Here is a 22,428-nt window from a genome sequence, read left to right as displayed (position 1 = left end):
CCAATTCGTGGAACAGATTGTATCATGGGCGCTACAGAAAGGAAGACTCTATCTTAAACCCAAGGAATGGGAACGTAACTCAGTGGTAGAGTGCTTGCTTAGCATATTGTTCAATCTCCAGTACCACAGAAAGGTATAGTTACAGTAATTAGAAAATAAAATTTGGAGTTTCAAGGCAAAGTTGGACTATATAGAAATACTTCATCTTAAAACAAAATGGAGGGATTTTCCACAATAGACTGTAAAGCCACAAGTGAAAATGAATGAAATTATGTCAAGGTAAATAGTGACAATTTGATGATAGTGTGTGTTAGGCTATAAGTGTACCAAATTACCCAGGAAATAGTGAAGTTTTTTAGGAGTTATGGAATACACAGTGAATTTCTCAAGTTTGTAACTTTGACATTTCTGTGTTTACATAAACTTGTTGAGGAGACTTCCTAGTAGCACTATTACCTTTCCAGCAAATCGAAAACTGAAATATTTAATGGCTGACGAGTTAGGCAATGTCACTAATCTGACAGTCCAACAACTGGTCTAAGGCAGAAAGAATGTTTGAGACTAGGAGTTCAAGACCACCCTGTGCAACAAAGTGAGAGGACTGTCTTGAAACAGAAACATGTAAGGTTTGTGTAACTGTTATTATTCATGTCATGTTTCTGTTAAAATAATTTCTGATGTCATTTTCAGTAGGTTTAGTGTTGTTCCACCCTGATAAGTGAGCAGCAGTTCTTTTGTTCTACATAAAATAGAGATGTAAAACTGAAGGTAATGGAATAGACTAGGCTGAAATGCCACTTCAGAAACTCCAGCATGACCATGGAAGTGTGTGACAGTTACACCATGAGTCAAACAGGCAGCTATCAGTGAGTGATGGGTCACAAAAGGTAAGGTAGACATCAGGCATAAGGTTCTGATCTCATGGTCCACAAGACTTGACCTATGCTATATTTAACACTATATCTATAGCACCACTGGTTAATATGAAGATTAAACTCTCCCTTTATCCAATTGCTGTATGTTGAGTAACTATTGTAAGTAAGAAAAGTCTGGACTTTTACAAATGGTAACTACTTCAAGTGCACATATCTGTTCCTTGTCAGACATTTTCCCGACTACTATTTTCTGACAAACTATGAGAGTACATCAGTTACTATCTAATTGCTCTATTCACAATAGTCAGGGAATGGAAATAGCCTAGATGTCTATCATCTGATGAATGGAGAGTGAAGTTGTGGAACATATACACAATAGAAGATTATTCAACTATAAAAGAAAAATGAAATCCTCAGGTAAATGGGTGGAGCCAGAAATGATCATTCTTGAATAAGGTGATCTGGACCCAGAAAGACAAATGCTGAGTATTATCTCTAAAATGTTGATACTAAGTCTGAATCCTTAAAGATGTGTTTAAATTGCGTTACCTTAGATGTCAGAAAACTAGTTATTGGTCATTGGGGTGTGATTAAAGGAAAAGTGATAGAACACAAATGGTCTGAAGGGAGAATAGGGAATAATGGAATAGGAAGAGTGAAATGGTGTGGAAGATGGAAGGAACAGGGCGTAGGAGTGAGTATGGGGAGAGATAACTAACACTGAAGACATTTGAAAATGTCACATAGAAACCTACTACTGTAGAATATTCCTAAAAATGTGTGTTTGTGTGTGTGTGTGAGAGAGAGAGACAGAGACAGACAGACTTTATAATGGGAGAGTATTGCCTACACTATAGGCTATAGGAACTTTAAATTAAAAAATAAAAATAAATAAAAGCAAGGTATGTATTTGTTGTTAGTGGTAATATTATCCATGGTAATAGAGAATCCTTACAAATAATTCCTGTCATATGCTCTTTCTTCTTAACAATACAATGTACAACTATAGATAATTATATAAATAAGAATAAACAACATAAACACTTATATAATAAGAATAAGCAATTTTTATTATGTCTAGTACTAATTACAGTGTTTGTTTTTATGAAAACATAAATAGTATATTACCCATGTATAATGTGAGGCTATATAAATAGAAAACTATAACTCAGCATATTAACTGTTGGCTGAGACTGCTTTTCCCCTAATATGCATGTGGGTTTTGAACATCCAGAAAAAGGATATGGCATTATGATAATACCCTCCATGCGCCAGTCTGTGTTGGCCATTTAATCATATAATCAAACTGTAACAAGTGAACTGATGAAATTTCTGTCACCAAGTCTGACAGTGTGAGTTCAAATCCCTGAGACCTACATGATAGAGAGAACTGACTTCTGAAGTCATCCTCTGACCTCCCATATGTTTGTCTGAAAAGCCTCAGGTTATTAAATATATCAGTCGCCATATTCTGTAGGTCTTTGAAGTGTGTGATCTTGAAAACATACCTGACATGATTTGATTATTACAGATGACTATTAATTTCTATTTCTTAATTATACACTACATTTTAAATGAGCTGCATTACCAGTATCCTAAACAAGACCAGAAACATACATACAGTATAACAAAATTAACCTTAAATTTGTATCAATAAATCAAAATCTGTGCCAATGTGAAATATTTAAGACATGTTTTCTTTTAGTTTAAAAGTAGATTGAAAAGTCTACCCTTGTATCCTATCATTTCTATATTGCCCTTTTTCTTTTCAGAACAAGATCATTGAATCTAATCTCCTTTTTTTTTTTTTTTTTTTTTTTTTTTTAGCATTTTTTCCTGACCATTACCAATAACAGCCTGTAACCAACCCCCTTTAAATGATAATAAACATCCATGACTCATTTGGGAGGAATGTGAACATTATTTTCTAGACTACTGTTGTTTGTGGGTACAGTTATCTTTGAGGGAACCTTGTTAAAATCAGGATAATTTTAGATCTTGGGTGAAATAAGTTGTGAGGCTGAAATCAGCCAGCATCCTTGAAACTGTTCTGGATGTTGGATCACCTAGTTCATCCATGTATATTGGTGTCTGGTCCTCTTGTTCTAAAAATACATAAACTTGTATACATATTTTTATTAATATAAGTATGGACTATGCCTTGTATACAAGTCTGCCAAAGATGATTTTTGTTACATGTTTGAGCAGGTAAAATACACATCACATGTCTTGTAGTTCTTTTATATTACATTTCTTTATGTCTGTAGGCAATATTTCAGGGGGCCTTCCTCTATTGAACCTGATTTTCTTTATCCTGGAATGAATCCACATCCTCTCATTTCCTGTGTTAATAAAAGCATAACCTTTCCCTAAAGTAACATGTCTTTTGACTTACATTTTGAAGTTAAGACATTTTTAAAATGTATAGGTTGGTTTAATTTAGCAGCTTTCATAATCCAGTGTCTCTTATCAGTCAAAAAGTTTAAAGACATTGCAATAACATATAGGACACAAAGTATTTCCTAACTTTGCATGGCTTATTTTTTAAATTACCTTTTTTTTTTATGCATATAGAGTATTTTTTATTTAATTTTATATAACAAAGTCCAATTAAATGAAAACAAACATTTATACACAATATTTGGGAATTTGGGCGTCGTTCTTTCCAAACTACTTCCTGCTGGTAAGGGGCGCTGTCTTGGGGGATTCGAAGAAGATTCAGATATCCTAGCTGTAGTCTGTAGGGCTGTTTTGTCCAGCTGTTTGGAATGTAGGATCAGCTTGTACTCTGTTTCAGGCGGTCTGGTGTGATCAAACCATATTAGTCTGGAAGGAATCCACATCTTTTCATTTTCTGTGGAAACAAAAATAGAAATACTTTTCCCCAGTAACTTGTTCTTCAACTTAAATTTTGGAGTCAAAGCGTTTTTTTTTTTTTTTTTTTTTTTTTTTTTTAATTATTATGTTACATGTCTATCCCAGTTCCCTCTCCCTCCCTCCCTCCCTCCCCCCAAGCCTTCCCTCCCTCCTTCCCTCCCTTTTGCCCTCTCTACCCTCTCCCATGCACTCTAAACACCCTCCCCTCCCAACCCCCCACCACAATACAATATGTAGGGGAAGGCCATCCAGTTGGGGTCATGTAGATCTGACAGGTCCTGTGAAGTAGGGACTAGGGCTTCTCTCCTATCTCTAGAATAAGGCAGTTATCCCTCCATGGGGGATATGTTTGCAAAGTCCTTTTGTGCACCAGGGATACATCCTGGCTCCACTGTCTGAGGTCTCTTAGACTGCTCAGACCTTCTGGCTGAGACCCATATTCAGGGGGGTCCGAGTCAGACCCCTGTTGGCTTCCCAGCTATCAGTCTAGTGGCCCTTAGCTCCTCCTTGTTCAGGTAAGCTGTCTCTATGTACTTCTACCGCATGGTCTTGTCCTCTCCATCTGCTTCTGGGTTCTAGTTTGACTCAGTGTTTATGTATGGGTGTTTGCTCCTGTTTTCAACAGGCATTAGTTGAGGACTCCATGGAGAAGTTAGTTGTTGATCTCACTCTCCGGGGAAGGGTATTTATGATAGCCTTTCCACGGAAGCTGAGATTGTTAATTGGGAGCAGTCTTGTAGTTCCCTCGACCTTTCTTTGTGTTCAACTTTATCTTCAAACCAATATTGGCTCCCTCTTTTATGTTCTCTCTCTCTGTCTCTGTCTCTCTCTTTCCTATTTTCCATTCCTAACCAGGCTCAATCCTCCTGGTCGCACATGCCTTCCTCTCCTCCCTCTCATTTTCTCCTACTTCTCTCTCCATTAGCTGTCCTCCCCCACTATACCTGAGGTCTGGGGGACTTGTCCCTTCCCAGTTCTGTGAGGGACTTTATATGAATCTCTTAGAATACAACTTGTATCCTAGTTCCTCTGGTGATGTGAATTATAGTCTGGTGATCATTTGATCTAGGTCTAAAATCCATATATGAGTGAGTACATACTGTGTTCCTCTTTTTGTGACTGGGTTACCTCATTCAGGATGGTTTCTTCAAGTGCCATCCACTTGCCTGCGAATTCCAAGATACCATTATTTTTTTTTCTGCAGAGTAGTATTCCATTGTGTAGATGTGCCACATCTTCATTAACCATTCTTCAATTGAAGGGCATCTAGGTTGCTTCCAGGTTCTTGCTATTACAAATAGTGCTGCTATGAACATAGTTGAACAGATGTCTTTGTTGCATTGATGTGAATCCTTTGGGTATATGCCTAAGAGGGGGATTGCCGGGTCCTGTGGTAAACTAATTCCCATTTTCCTGAGGAACCGCCATATTGATCTCCAAAGTGGCTGTATGAGTTTGCACTCCCACCAGCAGTGGAGGAGTGTTCCACTTTCTCCACATCCTCTCCAACATAAGTCATCACTGGTGTTTCTAATTTTAGCCATTCTGGCAGGGGTAAGATGGTATCTCAAAGTTGTTTTGATTTGCATTTCCCTGATAGCTAAGGATGTGGAGCATTTTCTTAAGTGTCTTTCAGCCTTTTTGATTTCCTCCATTGAGAATTCTTTCTTCAGTTCTGTACCCCATTTTTTAATAGGGTTATTTGGTGTTTTGTTGACTAGTTTCTTGAGTTCTTTGTGTATTTTGGAGATCAGCCCTTTGTCGGATATAGGATTAGTGAAAATCTTTTCCCAGTCAGTGGGTTGCCGTTTGGTCTTGTCAACTGTGACCTTTGCCTTACAGAAGCTTCTAAGTTTGAAGAGGTCCCATTTATTAATTGTTTCTTTCAGTGTCTGTGCCCCTGGAGTTATGTTCAAGAAGCGGTCTCCTATACCAATTTGTTCAAGGGTACCTCCTACTTTCTCTTCTAAGAGGTTCAATGTGGCTGGATTGATGTTGAGGTCTTTGATCCATTTGGACTTGAGTTTTGTGCATGGCGACAGACATGGGTCTATCTGCAGTCTTCTACACACCCTCATCCAATTGTGCCAGCACCATTTGTTGAAGATGCTGTCTTTGCCCCATTGTATAATTTTAGCTGTTTTGTCGAAAATCAGGTGTTCATAGGTGCGTGGATTAATATCAGGATTTTCAATTCTATTCCATTGGTCTACCTGTCTATTTTTATGCCAATACCAGGCTGTTTTCAGAACTATAGCTCTGTAGTAGAGCTTAAAGTCAGGAATGGTGATGCCTCCTGATGTTCTTTTATTGTATAGGGTTGTTTTGGCTATCCTGGGTCTTTTGTTTTTCCATATAAAGTTGATTATTATCCTTTCAAGGTCGGTGAAGAATTGTGGTGGGATTTTAATGGGGATTGCATTGAATCTGTAGATTGCTTTTGGTAAGATTGCCATTTTTACTATGTTTATCCTACCTATCCAAGAGCATGGGAGGTCTTTCCATTTTCTGGTATCTTCTTTAATTTCTTTCTTTAGAGTCACAAAGTTCTTATTATATAGATCTTTTACTTGTTTGGTAAGCGTTACACCAAGATACTTTATGTTGCTTGTGGCTATTGTAAAGGGTGATGTTTCTCTGATTTCTTTCTCTGCCTCTTTGTCGTCTGAAAAAAATAGGGCTACTGATTTTTTTGAGTTTATCTTGTATCCTGCTAGTTTGCTGAAGGTGTTTATCAGCTGTAGGAGTTCCCTGGTAGAGTTTATTGGGTCGCTTATGTAAACTATCATATCATCTGCAAATAGAGACAGTTTGACTTCTTCCTTTCCAATTTGGATGCCCTTGATCTCCTTTTGTTGTCTTATAGCATTAGCTAGAACTTCTAGTACGATATTGAAGAGATATGGAGAGAGAGGACAGCCTTGTCTTGTTCCTGATTTTAGAGGAATTGGCTTAAGTTTCTCTCCATTCAGTTTGATGTTGGCAGTTGGTTTGCTGTATATTGCTCTTATTATGTTTAGGTATGTTCCTGTTATCCCTGACCTCTCTAATGCCTTTATCATGAAAGGGTGTTGAATTTTATCGAAGGCTTTTTCTGCATCAAGGGAGATAATCATATGGTTTTTCTTTTTCAGTTTGTTTATATGGTGGATCACGTTGATAGATTTTCGTATGTTAAACCATCCCTGCAATCCAGGTATGAAGCCTACTTGATCATGGTGGATGATTTCTCTGATGTATTTTTGAATTCGGTTTGCCATTATTTTATTGAGTATTTTTGCATCGATGTTCATCAGGGATATTGGTTTGTAGTTTTCTTTCTTAGTTGTGTCTTTGTGAGGTTTGGGTACCAAAGTTATTGTGGCCTCATAAAAAGAGATTGGCAATAAACCTTCTGTTTCTATCTTGTGGAACAGTTTGAGGAGTAGTGGTATTAGTTCTTCCTTGAATGTCTGGTAGAATTCTGCACTGAATCCATCTGGCCCTGGACTTTTTTTCGTTGGAAGGCTTTCGATGACTACTTCTATTTCATTTCGGGTTATAGGTCTATTTAAGTTGTTTGTCTGTTCTTGATTTAATTTTGGTAAGTGATAGTTATCAAGAAACTTGTCCATTTCCTTTGAATTTTCAATTTTTGTGGAATACAGATTTTCAAAGTATGACCTGAAAATTGTCTGGATTTCCTCTGTGTCTGTTGTTATGTTCCCCATTTCGTTTCTGATTTTGTTAATTTGCATGTTCTGTCTCTGCTTTTTCGTTAATTTGGATAAAGGTTTATCAATCTTGTTGATTTTCTCAAAAAACCAACTCTTTGTTGCATTGATTTTTTGTATTGTTTTCCTGGTTTCTATTTTGTTGATTTCAGCCCTCAAGTTGATTATTTCCTGGCGTCTGCTCCTGCGGGGTGAATTTGCTTCTCTCTGTTCTAAGGTTTTCAGTTGCGCTGTTAATTCATTTATGTGACTATCCTCTGTTTTCTTCATATGGGCACTTAGTGCAATGAACTTCCCTCGTAGCACTGCTTTCAAGGTGTCCCATAAGTTCGGGTATGTTGTATCCTCATTCTCGTTGAATATTAGAAAGTCTTTAATTTCTTTCTTTATTTCTTCTTTGACCCAGGAGTGGTGCAATTGCACATTGTTAAGTTTCCATGAGTTTGCAGGTTTTCTGCTATTTGTATTGTTGTTGAATTCCAATTTTAAAGCATGGTGGTCCGATAAGATACAGGGGACTATTTCTATTCTCTTGTATCTGTTGAGGTTTGTTATGTCTCCTAGTATGTGGTCGATTTTAGAGAAGGTTCCATGTGGAGCAGAGAAGAAGGTATATTCTTTTGTCTTTGGATGGAATGTTCTATAGATGTCTGTTAGCCCCAGTTGAGACATAACTTCTGTTAATTCTTTTGTTTCTTTGTTGAGTTTCTGATTTGTGGTCCTGTCTAGTGTTGAGAGTGGTGTATTGAAGTCTCCCACTATAAGTGTGTGAGGTTTTATATGAGCTTTGAGTTTTAGTAGTGTTTCTTTTACGAATGTGGGTGGCTTTGTATTAGGGGCATAGATGTTCAGAATTGAGACTTTGTGTTGATGGATTTCTCCTGAGATGAATATGAAATGACCGTCTTCATCTCTTTTGACTAGTTTTGGTTTGAAGTCTAGCTTGTTAGATATTAGGATAGCTACGCCTGCTTGCTTCTTATTTCCATTTGATTGGAAAATCTTTTCCCAACCCTTTACCCTGAGGTAATGTCTATCTTTGGAGCTAAGATGTGTTTCTTGTATGCAGCAGAAGGATGGATTCTGTCTTCGTATCCATTCTGTTAATCTGTGTCTTTTTATAGGTGAGTTAAGACCATTAATGTTGAGGGTGAGTAAGGACCATTGATTGTTGATGGTTGTTTGATTTAGGTTTGTTGTTGGCAGTGGTATTGTGAATATATTTGTTCTGCTTCACCCTAGGTTTCTGGTGTAGTTGGATTATCTGTTGCCTACATTTTTGTGGGCGTAGTTACCTTCCTTGGGTTGGAATTTTCCTTCCAATACTTTCTGTAGGGCTGGATTTGTAGATACATATTGGGAAAATCTGGTTTTGTCATTGAATATCTTGTTCTCTCCATCTATATTGACTGAGAGTTTTGCTGGATATAGTAGCCTAGGCTGGCATCCGTGTTCTCTTAATACTTTTAGAACATCTATCCAGGACCTTCTGGCCTTGAGGGTTTCCATGGAGAAGTCAGGTGTAATTTTGATAGGTCTGCCTTTATATGTTACCTGTCCTTTTTCCTTCGCTGCTCTTAATATTTTTTCTTTATTCTGTATGCTAGGTGTTTTGATTATTATATGTCGAGGGGTCTTTTTTCTTTGGTCCAGCCTATTTGGGGTTCGGTATGCTTCTTGTACTTTCATGGGCATGTCCTTCTTCAGATTTGGGAAGTTTTCCTCGATGATTTTGTTGAATATATTTTCAGCACCTTTGAGCTGGGCTTCCTCACCTTCCTCTATGCCTATTATTCTTAGGTTTGGCCTTTTCATGGTGTCCCACATTTCCTGGATATTGTGTGTTAAGGATTTGTTGGATTTATGGTTTTCTTTGGTCGATGAATCTATTTCTTCTAGTTTATCTTCTGCGCCTGAGATTCTCTCTTCCATCTCTTGAATTCTATTGGTTATGCTTGTGTCCGTGGTTTCCGATTTTTTGCCCAGCTTTTCAATTTCCAGCTTTCCTTCCATTTGTGTTGCCTTTATTTTCTCAATTTCGGTTTTCAAATCTTGAACCGTTTCCTTCACCTGGTTAATTGTTTTTTCTTGGCTTTCTGTACTTTCCTTAAGGAATTTGTTCATTTCTTCCACTTTTTTGTTTGTTTTTTCCTCTATTTCTTTAAGGGATTTTCTCATATCTTCTTTGAGGGCCTCTATCATTTTTATGATGGTGATTTTTAAGTCGTACCCTTCTGCTTCCTCTGCTTTGTTGTTGTGTTCCATTCTAGTTGGTGTAGATTCCCTAGATTCTGGTGGTGTCATGTTTGTCTTTCTGTTGTTAGGTGTTCTCTTGTATTGCCTTCTTCCCATAGTTTCTTCCTGTAGGTGTTGGTGGTGTCTCTTCCCTCTCTCTATGGTCCTTCCCAGATGGGCTTATGTGGATCAAAGATTCAATGTCTGTATCTCTGTGTGGTCCAAGCTCTCTAGGAGGCTTCTCTCTGGCCAATAGCCGGCAGAAGAGGACGAGGGCTGGACTGGAACTCTGGCCAATAGCCGGCAGAAGAGGACGAGGGCTGGGCTGGAACTTGAGAAGGTTTTGCAGGGTAGTGGGATCTCACTGGAAACTGGCGCTCTCCAGCTGAGACCTCGTTCTTTGGCAGGGGCCCGGATTTGGGGGTCCTTTTAAATTACCTTTTAAGGACTTTATTATTTTTAAACTATTTATTTCTTTTGTGTGACCCTTTAATATCTTCTCTTTCCTCTCCCATCTCATCCCTCACCCACTCCACAGGGAGGGTGATGCATTCCAGGAGGGGTCAACAAAATCTGTCAAGTCATTTGGAGTGGGGACTAGGCCCTCCCTCCTGCCTCTAGGTTAGGGGAGTATCCCTCCATGGGGAATGTGCTCCCAAAGTCCATTTATGCACCAGGGATACATCCTGGTTACACTGTCAGAGGTCCCTTAGACTGCCCAGGCCTTCTAACTGAGACCCGTGTTCAGGGGGTCTGAGTCAGTCCCATGCTGGATTCCCAGCTATCAGTCTGGGGTTCCATTAGTTCCCCCTTGTTCAGGTTAGCTGTCTCTGTGGGTTTCCATAGCCTGGTCTTGTCCTCCCTCTGCATCTGGATTCCAGTCCAGCTCAGTGTTTAGCTGTGGGTATCTGATTCTGTTTCCATCAGCTTCTAGATGAGGGCTCTATGATGGTGGATAAGTTAGACATTGATCTCATTATCAGGGAAGGACATTTATGATAGCCTTTCCACTGTTGCTCAGATTGTTAGTTGGGGTCACTCTTGTAGGTCTCTGGACATTTCTCTAGAGTCAGTTTTCTCTTCAGACCTATAATGGCTCCCTCTTTTACGGAATCTCTCTTTTTCTCTTTTTCCTCTTGTCTATTCCTCCCCTGACTCAATCTTCCTAGTCCCACATGCTTTCCTATTTTCCCCTTCTCTTTCTCCTAGCTCCCTCTCCACTCACTGCCAACCCTCACTTCCAATATGCTCAGGAGATCTTGTTCCTTTCCCCTTCTGTGAGGGACTTCATATGAAACTCTTAAGTTCCTCCTTGTATCCTAGTTTCTCTGGCAGTGTGAACTATAGGCTGGTGATCCTTTGCTCTATGTCTCAAATCCATATATGAGTGAGTACATAACATGTTCCTCTTTTTGTGACTGGGTTACCTCATTCAGGATAGTTTCTTCAAGTTCCATCCATTTTCCTGCAAATTTCAAGGTTCCATTGTTTTTATCCACTGAGTAGTATTGTATACATGTGCCACATCTTCTTTATCCATTCTTCAGTTGAGGGCCATCTAGGTTGTTTGCAGGTTCCTGCTATAACAAAAAATGCTGCTGTGAATATAGGTGAGCAAATGTCCTTGCTGCATGAATAGGGATCAATTGGGTATATGCCTAACAGTAAAATTGCTGGGTCCTGAAGTAGACTGATTCCCATTTTCCTGAGGGACCTCCATACTGATCTCCAGAATGGCCGTACAAGTTTGCACTCCCACCAGCAGTGGAGGAGTGTTCCCCTTTCTCTACATCCTCTCCAGTTATCATTGGTGTTTCTAATTTTAGCCATTCTAGCAGGAGTAAGATGGTATCTCAAAGCTGTTTTGATTTGCATTTCCCTGATAGCTAAGGATGTTGAGCCCTTTCTTAAGTGTCTTTCAGCCTTTTTGATTTCCTCTATTGAGAATTCTTTCTTCAGTTCTATACCCCATTTTTTAATAAAGTTATTTGGTGTTTTGTTGACTAGTTTCTTGAGTTCATTTTGGAGATCAGCCCTCTGTCAGATGTGGGGTTGGTGAAGATCTTTTCCCAGTCTGTGTGCTGCCATTTGGTCTTGTCAGCTGTGTCCTTTGCCTTACAGAAGCTTCTAAGTTTGAGGAGGATTTATTAATTGTGGATCTCAGTGTATATGATACTGGTGTTATGTTCAGGAAGTGGTCTTCTGTACCAATTTGTTAAAGGGTACCTCCCAATTTCTCTTCTCAGAGGTTCAGTGTGGTTGAATTTATGTTGAGGTCTTTGATCCATTTGGACTTGAGTTTTGTGCATGGGAATAGACTGCATCTGCAGTCTTCTACAAACCATCATGTAGTTGTGACAGCACCATTTGTCGAAGACACTTTCTTCCTTCCATTGTATACTTTTAGCTATTTTGTCAAAAATCAGGTGTAGGTGTGTGACTTAATACCAGCATGTTTGATTCTATTCCATTGGTCTACCTGTCTATTTTTGTGCCAATACCAAGCTGGTTTCAGGACTATAGCTGTGTAGTAGAGCTTGAAGTCAGGGATGGTGATGCCTCCTGAAGTTCCTTTATTTCACAGGGTTGTTTTGGCTACCCTGGATCTTTTATTTTTCCATATAAAGTTGAGTATTATCCTTTCTAGGTCAGTGAAGACTTGTGCTGGTATTTTGATGGGGATTGCATCGAATCTGTACATTGCTTTTGGCAAGACTGTCATTTACTATTTTTATCCTTCCTATCCAAGAGCATGGGATTTCCAGGTATTTTTTTAAATTCTTTCTTTAAAGACACAAAGTTCTTGATATATAGGTCTTCACTTGTTTGGCATGTGTTACCCCAAGATACTTTATGTTCTTTATGTAAAGGGTGATGTTTCTCTGATTTCTCAGCCCCTTTGCCATTTGTTTATAGAAGGGCTACTGATTTTTTGTTTGTTTGTTTGTTTCTTTATCTAGTATCCTGCTAGTTTGTTGAAGGTATTTAACAGCTATAGGAGTTCCCTAATACAGTTTATTGGGTCGCTTATGTAAACTGTCATATCATCTGCAAATAGTGAAAGTTTGACTTCTTCCTTTCCAATTTTGATCTTGATCTCCTTTTGTTGTCATATTGCTTTAGCTAGAACTTTAAGTACAATATTAAAGAGATACGGAGAGAGTGGACAGTCTTGTCTTGTTTCTGATTGTAGAGGAATCACCTTAAGCTTCTCTCCATTCAGATTGATGTCAGCTATTGGTTTACTGTATATTGCTTTTATTATGTTTAGGTATGTTCCTGTTAACCCTGATCTCTCCAAGACATTCATCATGAAAGGGTGTTGAATTTTGTCAATGGCTTTTTCAGCATCTAGTGAGATATTCATGTGTTTTTCCTTTTTCAATTTGTTTATATGGTGGATCACATTGATAGATTTTAATATGTTTAACCATCCCTGCAAACCAGGGATGAAGCCTACTTGGTAATGGTGGATGATTTCTCTGATGTGTTCTGGAATTCAATTTGATAGTATTTTATTGAGTATTTTTGCATCAATATTCATGAGGGATATTGGTATGTAGTTCTCTTTCATAGTTGTGTCTTTGTATGGCATGGGTACCAAAGTGATTGTGGCTCATAAAAAAAGTTTGGTAATGAACCTTCTTCTATTGTTTGGAACAATTTGAGGAGTGTTGTTATTAGCTCTTCTTTAACTTTCTGGTAGAATTCTGCACTGAAGCCATCTGGCCCTGGCTTTTTTTTTTTTTTTTTTTTTTTTTTTTTTTTTTTTTTGGTTATGAGGCTTTTGATGACTGCTTCTATTTCATTTTGGGGTTAAGGTCTATTTTAAGTTGCCTATCTGTTCTTGATTTAATCCAGAAATTTTTCCATTTCCTTTGAATGTTTGAATTGTGGAATACAGGTTTTCAACATATGATGTGAAGTTTGTCATGGGATACAAAAAATATTGGAATAGCCCTCTGTATCTTATCAGACCACCATGCTTTAAAGTTGGAATTCAGCAACAATACAAATTGCAGAAACCCTACAAACTCATGCAAACTGAACAATGTGGAATTGCCCCATTCCTGGGTCAAGGAAAAAATAAAGAAATTAAATATTTCCTAGAATTCAATGACAATGAAGAAACAACATTCTTGAACTTATGGACTTTGAAAGCAGTGCCATGAGGGAAGTTCATTGCACTAATTGCCCATATGAAGAAAACAGAGGATAGTCACATTAAAGAATTTACAGCACACCTGATAGCCTATCATGGTTTAATAAGGATCAGGAGAAACAGATAGGCTGAATAGATGTTTATTGAGGGAGAAATAACTTACAAACTTACAACATGGAGAAATAACTTAACAAACTTACAACACAGACAGATGAACACCAGCAGGTTCCTGGACCCAAGGATGCCTCTGGGGGCTCTCCTTCACTGTGCTGCAAGCAAGAGAATGCTAGGGGTGGGGCTGCATGGGAGTGCTCCTCAGACCTAGTCCCTCCCCCCACTATCATCTGCCCCTGTCTCCACCCTCAGTGGGCGTGGCCAGTAGCATAGGTGAGGAGAAAGTGAATATCTCACTACAAAAGCCCTGGAACAAAAAGAAGCAAACTCACTCCAGAGGAGTAGACACCAGGAAACAATCAATTTGAAGACTGAAATCAATAAAGTAGAAACCAGGAAAAAAATACAAAGAATAAATGTAACAAAGAGTTGGTTTTTCAAGAAAATCAACAAGATAGACAAACCTTTATCCAAACTTACCAAAAAGCAGAGAAAGAATATGCAAATCAGCAAGATCAGAAATGAAAAGGGGGACAAAACAAGGAACACTGAGGAAATAAAGAGAATTTTCAGGTCATATTTTAAATGGGGTTTGTGAACAGTGGACGGCATACTACTCAGTGGCAGTGTGTACTCCAAAACTCCCCAGAGTTGAGGTGGTAAATGTGGCTCTTGTTTGGTACCTCTGCCATTAAGCTTGGCTCTCAGGGAACTAAGCAGGGGGGAGCCAGCCCCCAAAACAGAGGTCCTAGCCACTAAAGGGAGTGGTGACCTCAGGGCAAGATCTCACCCAGCTAAGTTCCCAACTTGGGAAAAAGAACTAAAGGAAAGCCTAGACCCAGGAGTTGGTGGCACACAGCTTTAATTCCAATACTGAAAATGCAGAAGCTGGCAAATCTGAGTTTGAGGCAAGCCTGGTCTACAGAGCAAGTTTCAGAACAGCCAAACTTAGGCAGTGAAAGATAGTCATGTAATTGAAGAATGGGTGCGTGTTCCAGCACCAGTTAGCAGCAAAACTTGGCAGCTTTGGCTGCCAACATGATTCTAAATTTTGAGTTAAGGATTGAAAAACGGAGTTATGGAATAAAACCACTGAGGTGAGGCATGTGTCATGGATGTCCCTGAATGGAGATCTAGTTAGAGAAGCCATTGCATGAAGCTATGAAGTTGAAGTCTGGATTGTCTTGGAGAACCCAAGATGTTAGAGATGCCAGAATCATGGAAAACCAGGCAATGAGAGCTGCTAAGAGGGATCAGGACAAGCCTAAGAGAAAGAAGTGTGTTGCAGTCAACAAAGCTGAATGGATTGGGACCCAAAGAGCACTTTGACATCAGACATAAGATCTAGAGTCTGGAGTATGCCTAGTTGGTTTACAGTCTTGTTTTGCTCTATTATTTCCTCTCTATGCTCCTTTCCCTGTGTTTTGGAATGGCAATATATATCACATGCCATTATGTGTTAGAAGTATGTGGTCTGTGTTTCTAGTCTTATTCTACAGGGTATTACAGTAGAGACTTTGGACTTCAAAACAAGTTTGGGAATGTTAAAGAGTATGGGGACTTTTGAAGCATTTTTGCTTTATGATGTAGCTACAAGTCTTTGGGGTGCCAGTTGGGTAGAATGTGGTGGCCAAAGGATGGGCAATATTATGAGGTGTGGTCTTTTTTAGGGTAGGTGTGGTCTTATTGGAGGAAGTGTATCACTCTTGGGGTAGGCTTTGAAGTTTCTTTTCTCAAGATTCATTCAGTGTGACAGTTGACTTCCTGCTGCCATCTAGTTAAGAGGTAGTCAGTTCCACATCTGCCTGCACACTGCCATGCTCCCCACCATGATGATAATGGACTGGATCTCTGAGACTGTAAGCTGCCACCTCAATTAAATGTTTTGTTTGTAAGAGTTGCTATGGTCATCATGTCTCTTTACAGCAATAAAAAACCCAGACTAAAACAGGCACCAACATGGTCTCAGGTGGCTGACTAGACCCTGCGCATCCTTCTGGCCCTTGGTGGCAACAGGAGCCATCAATGGCAACTCAGACCCTGGATGCTCTAAGGCAATGGACCAAGAAATGGCCCTCAGCACCATCTTGGGCTTGGATGACATTATGGCTCCAGGTGGCATCACAGACCATTCAGACCAGTGTGGCTCTGGCAGCAGCACAGCCCTTGGACACCAACAAGGCCACAGGTTGTAGTCCAGACCTTGGGACTTCCACATGGCAATTGGTGGCAACACGGGATATGGGACTGTAAGGAGTAAGATTTTTCCTCCCTCAGCTGGTCTTGTCCCGCCACTGCACCAGCCCCAATTAACACACTGAGACTCTGTATTTGATATAATGCTGTTGGCAAGGTACTAGTTTCTTATAGGATATCTCTGTCTTAAATATTAACCCATTTCTGTTAATCTAAATATTTCCACGTGGTTTCATCTTACCGGGGAATGGGGCCAGGATCTGGTCTCCCCAGTCTCTCCATGCTGACTCCTCCTTCCTACTTCCTCTTTCCTCCTTGTCTCCTAGTCCCTCCTCTCTTGCGTACCTATTGGCCAAGAGAGCTTTATTCATTAACCAGTATGAGAAACATATTTACAGAATGACATCTCCCATCACGGGACATTACATTTCTTACCTATAAAGACAATACTCATGCCAACATGGTAACCTGTCAAGCTACCCTTTCATCCCCTAGTTCTCATCCCACTTCCCTTCATACTACCCTACTACATAACCCAGAAAACAACATTCTGAACCTTTTTTTTTCCAATACAGGACTTCATTTGCTACTCACGTCAAATATTTTATTCTAATACAAAATCCCTTCTATTCTTTCTCTAAACACATTTGACACTCAGCCTTTTTTTTTTTTTTAAACCAAATACAAAGCTAATGTGTGTTACCAAAGTAACTCTACCTCCATAGATTGTGTCTCCTGGGACCTTCCCCAGGCCAAGCTGTCCAAGCCTGTCTCTGACCCCACTGCTTGGCTCTCCCCCAAACCCCAGAAGACTTCTGCCAAGCAGGCCCAGGCCAGAATGTGTGAATGACCCTCATGCCAGAGGAAATGTATCCCTCCCTGGATTCTGTCCCATGGGACCCTTCCCCAGATCCATGCCATCCCAGCTCATCCCTGGCCTTGGTAATGGGCCATGTCCCCAAACCCAGTGGGCATCGACTACTGAGGCCCAGACTACACCAGTCAGCAGACCACACCAGCCAGAACTAGTGAATGATCCTCCTGTCCTATGGCCCACCTCCTCCCATCTCATTTCCTCCTCTACTGCTGGACCCTGTCCCCAACTCCCAATGCTCTGGCAAAGTGCTCACCAGTTGATGAGTAAGTGACAAGTAGGTGACCAATATGTTTTCCAACTTGACTGCTGCAACCCTTGGATTCTGCTCCCCCAAGAACCACACTTTCCATCAAATACCTCCAACTTTATCATCATCCCCATGGCTAGCCCACAACTCAGGCAGGTTCCATACAACAAGGTATAGTCCACACCAGTCAGAAGAACAGCCCCAGCAGCTTTACCAGAGGCTAGGCTGGTCCTAGGTACCTCAGAAGAAGATTTCAACTTCACCAGAAACCAGAATGGATCAAGGGACCCAAGGTCCCACAAACACCAGCAGAGACTCCCTACCTGAAGTTTTTCCAGGCATGAGAACCCTTGCCCACTTATACCAGAAGATCAGAGAGGAAACATAACCAAGGAACAAAACACCCCTCCAACAAAGACAAACACAGGAATCAACACTTGTACCCATAATTATACCAAATTCAGATGCCTAACAGCTAGTGTAAGAAAACAATTGTCTATTTAGGGTTTCTATTGCTTTAAAGAGACACCATGACTATGGCAACTCTTATAAAGGAAAACATTTAATTGAGGTGGCGCCTTAGAAATTCAGGGATTTAGTTTATTATCATCATGGGTGAGCAGCATGGAGGCTGGGAGTATGTGGAGTGCAAGGAGACAGAGAATTGCAGAATTCTACATCTTTGATCCACAGGCAATAGGAAGTGAGTTAAAATACTGCATGGTATCTTTAGCATTAGAGATCCCAAAGCCAACCCCACAGTGATACACTTCCTGCAACAAAGTCACCCTCCTTATAGTGCCACTTCCTATGAGATTATGGGGCCAATTATATCCAAACTACTAAATAGTAACAGACAGGACAGTTTGTCAAAACAATAACCTAGCTATCCTGTGACGGCAATACCTGACAATTTTAATGCACCTGAAGCAGAAGAAAATGTCCTTTATAAAGATGATAGAGGTCCTTAAAGAGGAAATGAAAATATTTTTTAAAGAAATTGAGGAAAAGAAAACCCAAATGAGGGGATATGTCATTCTATAAATATGTTTCTCATACTGGTTCATGAATAAAGCACTGTTGGCCAATAGCAAGCAAGATAGGCAGGACTAGGAGACAAGGAGGATTCGAGGAAGTAGTAGAGAGGAGTCAACATGGAGAGACTGGATAGAGCAGAACACAAGCCCACTCTCTGGTAAGATGAGACCACGTGGAAATACTTAGATTAATAGAAATGGGTTTATATAATAATTAGGACAGAGCTAGCCTATAAAAAACTAACATTATATCGAATACAGAGTCTCTGTGTGTTATTTGGGGCTGGCGCTGCAGTGGGTCCGACCAAAGAGAAAAACCTTACTCCTAACACCCAACATATTGAAGGCAATCAATAAATTCCTTAAAGAATGCCAAGAAATCCAAGATAAACAAACAAACAAGTGAAGGAAATGGGTCAAGACCTGAAAATGGAAACTAGAAGCAATAAAGAAAACACAAAATGAGGGAATTCTGGAAATGAAAAATCTGTGTAAGTGAACAGGAACTACATATGCAAGTATCACTAACAGAATATAAGATATAGAAGAGAGAATATCACGTGTTGAATATATATATCATAGAGAAAATAAGATTCATCAGTTAAAGAAAATGTTAAATCTAAAAAATTTCTAACACAAAACATCCAGGAAATCTAGGACTCTATGAAAAGACCAAAGTTAATAATAGCAATAGAAGAAAGAGAAGAATGTTTGCCTAAAGGCCAAGAAAATATACTCAATGAAATTATAGATGAAAATTTTACCAACCTGAGGACATGTCTATAAAGATACAAGAAGCTTATAGAACACCAGATAGAATGAATCAGAAAAAAATTCCTCTTGCCACACATACAGAATAAAGAAAAAGTATTAAAAGCTGCAAAAGAAAAAGGCCAAGTAACATATAAAGGTAGACCTATCATTGCAGACAGGTTTTGCCCTTTTGGCACTCTTCCTCTCCCTTACCAAAAGTGTTACATTCCTAAAGTTAGCCCCCAAGGTCTATTCCGTTATTTGGCCACTGAGTCACTCCTGCTAGGAAATAACAAGGTTCAGCAACAAAAATTCATTATTTGCCTAGGATGTCTAATCACATTTTACCCACTCACCCTAGCATAGGCTCCCCCCTTTCCCTTTATAAAACCACTTCCACAGAAACACTATAACACTCTTTTTTTTTAACCTCCCTCCCTCCCCCTCCCTCCCTCCATTTCTCCCTCCCTTCCTTTCTTCCTTCCTTCCTTCCTTATCTTTGCTTGATGCTGTTGCTGCTTAGGGCTCAGAAAACACAGATATCTACATTGCAGTTAATAACAGTAGCAAAATTAAAGTTGTGAAGAAGCAATGAAAACAACTTTAAGATGGGGAAATCCACAGAAACCGCTGACCCAAGCCAGTGGGAACTCAGGGACTATGGACTGACTGCTGGGGAACCTGCATAGGACCAAATTGATCCTCTGATTGAGGGTGACAGTTTTGTGGCTTGATCTGTTTGGGAAGGGGCTAGCACTGGCACCAGGACCTACCCCAGGTGCATGTACTGACTTTCTTGAGCCCATTGCCTGTGGTGGGACACCTTGCTCAGCCTTGATGAGGGGCGGGTGGTCTTGCCTAAACTTGGTGTGCCAGACTTTGTTGACTCCCTAAGGAAGGCCTTACCCTCTCTGAGGAGTAGATGGGGGTGGAAAGGGGATAAGTGGAGTGGTGGAAAAATCAAAGGGAGAGGAACTGGGGTTGGTATGTAAAATGAAAAATAATTTTTAAAAATTAAAAATTAGAAAAGAAAATAATTTTATGGCCGAGGGAAACCACAACATGGTGAATTGTATTAAAGTGTTGCAACATTAGGACAGTTGAGAACTACTGGGTTAGTCCTCCATCCTCACAGCAGGAAGACAGATATGATGCTGAAGCAGTAGCTGAGAGCTTTACATCCTGATCCACAAGCAGCAGGCAGAGAGAGAGAGAGAGAGAGAGAGAGAGAGAGAGAGAGAGAGAGAGAGAGAGAGAGAGGCATGAGCTTTTTTGAAAGCTCAATTTCCATCTCCAGTGACATACTTCATCCAATAAGGTCACACCTACTCCATCCAGGCTACATTTCTTAGTCCTTCCCAGACACTTCCCCTACAAACTAGGGACCAAACATTTACAAATATGAGCCTCTGAGGACCATTCTCATTCAAACTATCATAAGGAGTCTGAAAATATACTTAGGATCATGTCACTCCTTCTACTTACTCCTGCACACTTGCTGTAACTTCTATCGCATTTATAAAATACAAACACACACACACACACACACACACCAACAACAACAAAAAACCCCTCCATAATCCTGTGATTTGTGTCTTGGTTTCTTTTGTTGCCTCCTATATTCACTGTCTTACTTTGCCCCAACCTTCTTGTTATTACAAATCTTATCAAGCATACTCAGTCACTCTCAAAGTAATGACCTAAAATTTACACTCACTAAAAGTTAGCTTTTTAATATTGTTAGAGTAAAGGTCATTACTGTTATTTTTGAGAAATAGTGCTTCTGTATAGAATTTAAAAAATAATGAAACATAAAATAAAAAGTTGGTTATAGCTAACAGCCCAAGCAATAAGCTATCAATGAATCTGATTCCATAAACAACCAAAGTCATCGTCTTCATATCAAATATTATTTTAGTTTAAGCTGCCATAAGTTTCAATGATATCTAAATGCCTTCACATTATCATTTTAGAAGGGATGATTTGATTAAGAAGTTCTTGTGGAAAAATCCATATTTTTAATAAGTGTTTTATTTCCTCATAATGAAAAGCCTATCCATATATCTATCTTATGCTACTGTATTTTATCACAGTTATTTGTTGAAAGCAAGAACATTTTCTCAGAATAAACAATATATATATTATGAATAGCAAAATAATCATATGTGAATGCTTCTATGAATGTATATTAATTTAATAAAATTGTATATGTGAGCAGGCCTCCAGGCTGCTACTGTAAATTCTAGGGAAGGAAAATCATTTTTAGGGAATAAAATTCAATGAATGCACAGCCTGAATTTTATTTTATGCAGTGTTTAATGTATTCAAATTAGAAACCCCAAATGGCATATCAAAAAGCAGAGAAAAAACAAAGGTAGACTCTTGGTGTTCTTTAGGAATCCTGTGGTGTGCAGACAAATGAAAACTCCAGATGTCACAAGAGTTCCTCAGTATTTGGAGGAAAAAGGCAAAATGGAGAGTTCTGAACATGGGCTGAACAGGAAATCATATAGAAATGCACTCTATTCTAGTTTATCATATCCTCTTACACTGCTAAAGCATTTACTGAATTATAATCAGGGGTTTAGACTTTTTTTTTTTTTAAAAACATAAACACTTATGTATCTTTTTCCTTAACACTTTAAAATAAAATTTCATTTCATTTTATCCTCCCTCCGTGTGTGTGTGTGTGTGTGTGTGTGTGTGTGTGTGTGTGTGTGTGTGCGTGCGCGCGCGCGCGTGCACATTAGTGGGGAGGGTAGAAGTCAACTTCAGGTGTCAGACTCCTGTGATCATCTACCCTGATTTTTGAGAGTGAGTTCCTTACTGACTAAGCTAACCTTACTGACCAGTAGGCTCCAGCAATTGTTTTCTGCCTCCAGCAGTAAGATTACAAGCGTGGGCCACCATGCTATGTATGAAAATCTAGAAATAGTTCTAACAATGCTTTGTACATAGTAGTGCATTGACCTTCCCTTTCTTCCTTCCCTAGTCCCTCTTCCTATTTGCTGTTCCTTCTCTTAATCCCTCCTTGCTTTCCTGTCCTTGTCCACTTCCTTCCTATACTGTTTCATCCTTTCCTTCTTCTACTTACCCCTCCATCAATGCTTTTTTTTTCCCTTTCTCCTTCCTTTTAAAATTGTAATAGTGAGTTTTAAACTGAGTGCCTGTATGTGCTAGTAAATACTTCATTACTGGGCCAACAACTCTAGTCACTTTTAATTTTACTTTTAATATTATTCCTTATTGTCAGTAAGAAAAAAAGAGATAAAAACAGAGAGAGATGAAGAAAGACCCAGAAAGATGGGGAATTTGGGTATGAGGAGGTCAAAGACATCTTTT

General features: G+C 39.4%; 1 pseudogene; it reads left to right on the top strand.

Moving 5' to 3' along the window:
* Positions 1-16,033: 16,033 nt before the first annotated feature.
* LOC127237798 (ras-related GTP-binding protein A-like) overlaps positions 16,034-22,428 on the top strand; it is a 28,206-nt pseudogene continuing 21,811 nt past the window's right edge.

This window comes from Phodopus roborovskii, unplaced genomic scaffold, assembly GCF_943737965.1.
Source record: "Phodopus roborovskii unplaced genomic scaffold, PHOROB, whole genome shotgun sequence".
Classification (NCBI taxonomy): domain Eukaryota; kingdom Metazoa; phylum Chordata; class Mammalia; order Rodentia; family Cricetidae; genus Phodopus; species Phodopus roborovskii.
This window is presented reverse-complemented; position numbering and strand designations above follow the sequence as displayed.